At 33.6% G+C, this 3,902-nt stretch overlaps 1 long non-coding RNA gene across 1 annotated transcript; it reads left to right on the forward strand.

The window, feature by feature from the left end:
• The first annotated feature begins 1,136 nt into the window (after positions 1-1,136).
• On the forward strand, positions 1,137-1,903 carry LOC118752665. Its single transcript, XR_004994724.1, has 2 exons — positions 1,137-1,399; positions 1,468-1,903. It is a non-coding gene; the product is annotated as an uncharacterized LOC118752665 (long non-coding RNA).
• Positions 1,904-3,902: the final 1,999 nt, after the last annotated feature.

A 3,902-nucleotide genomic window follows, 5' to 3' on the forward strand; every position in this document is an offset into this window, starting at 1 on the left:
CCGAAGGAAAATAAAACTACCAATTTGACCAAAATGGTAAGGCTAATGGCGACACTACTTGTGGAATGTTTAATAGCTCATATCAGTGTTGCCAAACATGGGGTTTTCCTATCAAAACTGGTAGGTTTATTTTCCATTTGGTAGGTTGGTTGGCTATATTGGATTTTGGTAGGTGAATGTCTATGCGTAGTTAATTTGTTTTTATTGTACTAGCTGTATTTTGGTTTTTCTAAATGTTATGTTATCTACGTTTTTAATAAACTTGACATCAAAAATATACTAAAAACTTAAATACAATTTTGGTAGGTTTTGGTTGAGTTTGGTAGGAAACAAAATTTGTCCATGGCAACACTGGCTCATATTCAAACTCGTGGTGTATTAAGTACACACACACTAGCTTTGTTTCTTTACTTTTGTAGCAGATAAGTATCAGGAAGACGAACGGGAAAAAAAATAAAACGAAAATTGCCCCTTTCCCACTCCATAGCACCTGCAATATAAGTTTGCACCAAAAAAATTTTATACCATTAGAATTAGAAAAAAAGGGTGGACAACGCCACTGCTTCGTTTCTTTCTAGCTTAACGGGCCGTATTCTGCACTTATGCCTATTTTCACTAAAATCACAGTTTTCCACAGTTTGCAGACTTTATTTATTAATTATTACAAATCATATTTTCACAATTTAAAGCAATTAAAACTCATTTCCTATAGAAAAATGGAGTATTAATATAATTGACTCTTCTGACATTTTCTTTTATCATTCCCTTCGGTTTTGTTTATTTTTACACGAGAAATTTATTCTATTATTCTTGACGGCTAATACCATGTTCAGACCGCCATCGAAAACATGTTTTAGTTGCTAAGACTGGTTTTCGACCTAAAACTTGTGTTTTCGTCCTTGTAAAATCTGTCAAACGAAAACCAGTTTTCGCTGAAAACTACTTGAAAACTCACATTCCACCCATTCCAATCGGTGTCTTCACTTGTTTTTTAGATATATTTATCGAAGTGTAAGTCATATTTTATCATCTCTAATATGCTAGTTGGGATTTATTGCCAATTGGCTGGCCAAATTAAAATATAAATAAACGATAAAGGTTGCTAATAATAAGAAAATGAAAGAAAAATATTATGGTTTTGTTTTTTCGTAGCAAAACTGTAAACAAAGGATGAAAGAAATGTCAACGAAAACTCCAACAGCCGGTGCGAACAGCTTACAGTATTTTCGTTGTCGGTCCGAACATGGTATAACACTATCTTGTGTAAATTCGCCTTGCTATTGATAAATATCTGTAAAGAAACAAAGCTACTGTGTGGTGTATTCAATATACATTTTTTGGTGAATTCTTTGGACAATTGTCAATTGCCCACAGAAATTATCAGGAATTGCGGAAAGAGGTAATTTTGTAAACAAACATTCTTATCATATTATCAAGAGATAATTGGTATTTTTTCTTATTTTTCAGATCTCTAGCTTATAGGCAGAGTCAGCAGCATACGTGGCGATTTTCGGAAAATAGTTTTCGTAGCGTTTTTGATGTTCTTTGGTTTTGTTGACATCGTCTTCTACCTCTTCATAGTGATCTTTTAGCGACTTGATGTGTTTTCTGCAGCGATTTAAACTATAAATTTTGATTTCTTTCAAATTTATGATATAAATGAAGTGCTTTGTGATTTGAACAAGTTTGTGCGTTGGTTTGGTTTGCCAAGAGGCGTAAATTTGCGTGAAAAGTGGGTGCACTTTTGCGGTCAGAAAAAATCGAACTGTGCTGATGCTACGTGGTTGCAAAACACTTTCTATCAGGTAAACCATATTTTATGAACACCTTTGCCTCATTTTTATTCAGTTTCAGTTATTATATTTGATGATAAATGCCAATATAATCGCACTCAACCACCGCGCATTTTTCGTTTTCTTTGTTTGTTTTCATTCTTAGGTTTTGTACTTAAAATGACGATATGTATACTAAACCCTACCCTGTTTATTTATGTATTTATCATTAAGAAATTTCCATTAAAATAGATACAGTTCAGTGTCTAGCAAAATATGTATGTATAAAAACGGAAATAATAAAATTAATGTTTTTTAACTTAAGTGCTGTCTCTTTTATTTGAATGAAGGAATAAAATGTATACGGGGTTACATAGTGTGTATTAAAGGAAAGAATACACCTTTTTTAGCATTAATTTGTAATTTGTGAACCAAATAAAAAAAGTGGTGCATTTTAGGAGCTGGTGCAGTTTTCGTACTAATCTCAATGAATAAATAGTACCAAAACGTTAAAGGCAGAATTTTGAGTTGAGAAGAAGTACTGGCGGGATGACAAATACACCAAAATATTATCTTTTATTTAATCTAAACACATATGTACCAAAATTCATAAATATACACCAAGTTATACACCAGTGTGCTACTTGAGCACTTTTAAGGGAACATACAATACATATACACACAGTCTTTCTTAGTTTAAAAATTCATCCCTTCATAAATGAAAAAAATTAGAGCAAATTAAGCATATACAACTTTCCATCTCATGTCAAGGATAAATAAATTTTCCAAAGGGCTAAATAAAAGGCTAGTGGCAATTTTAAATTTATGTGGCCAAAAAAAGTATGTGGTAGCTAAATCTAGCCACCAAAGAGCTACAAAGGCAACACTCGTTGGGGTTTATAATAAGGAAGACTAGAGCGTTTAAAGATCCATTTAATTTGAAATCACTCTATATTTCACTAGTCAGGAGTCGCCTAGAATATTGTTCTCAGTAATCGTGCATGTAATCATAGTCCCCACCGAAAATTTATGGAAAATAATCGAAAGGGGTATCAAAAGACGCGTATTACTACCGGTAATTAAGAATCCGAAGACGGAAACTGATTTTTTAAACCGTCCAAAAGTTATTTGCAAAAAACCGTTTCATTCAGCTCAACTTTGTCAGTACTAAATTCATTTAATAAATGCTTTAAATAAACACATATTGGTATCTAAGATGTTCACTATATGTAGTTTACTCTAACTAAATTTGTAAAAAAAAATCGCGAATCTTATTGGTTTATTTAAATATTAATACGAAAACAATGTACAAAAAACCGGCTTCTCCTTTATTCTGCTAGTTGCAGCTAGGTGTAATAAAAACATGGCGGTGCTTGGTGTTTCCAATATATTACTTTTAGAGAAGGTTTTAACTAGTGATGCCAATAACAATAAAAGTTGAAAGATTTTAAGTTGTTTATAAATAAAAAATCCGCCAGTCCCTTTTTCTGCGTAGGCGGCCTTTGGCCGCGCTTAGGGATGATAACCATTATTACGCAGAATCCTACTTTCTGTGTTGCCGGAAAAGAGTGGCAAAACTTCTTTCTGCGTAGGCGGCCTTCGGCCGCGTTTAAGGTTCATAACCCCTACTACGCAGAATTCTCCTTTCTGTATTGCCGGAGAAGAGTGGCAGAACTTCTTTTTGCGTAGGCGGCCTTCGGCCGCGCTCAGAATTCTCTTTCTGTGTTACCGGAGAAGAGTGCCAGAATTTCTCTCTACGTAGGCGGCATTTGGCTCCGCTTAAGGATCACAACCCTTACTGAATATGCAGAATTATCCTTTCTGTGTTGCCGGAGAAGAGTGGCAGAACTTCTTTCAGCGTAGGCGGCCTTCGGCCACCTAAAACACCAGTAACATTTTTTTATTACAAATTATTAAAATAATTACTAAAAGTAAAATCTCGCTTTTTTTGTTATTGGCATCACTAATTAAAGCCTTTTATAATAGTAATATATTGGCAACACTAAGCAACTCGATATTTTTATTACAACTATCTGCAACAAAGGAGACGCTGGTTTTTCGTACATTTTTTCGCTTTAATATTTCACTAAATCGTTAATTTTCGCAATTTTTCGTTACAAATACAATTAA

The sequence above is a fragment of the Rhagoletis pomonella genome, unplaced genomic scaffold (assembly GCF_013731165.1).
Source record: "Rhagoletis pomonella isolate Grant_MI unplaced genomic scaffold, Rhpom_1.0 Rhpom_scaffold_01722, whole genome shotgun sequence".
Taxonomy (NCBI): domain Eukaryota; kingdom Metazoa; phylum Arthropoda; class Insecta; order Diptera; family Tephritidae; genus Rhagoletis; species Rhagoletis pomonella.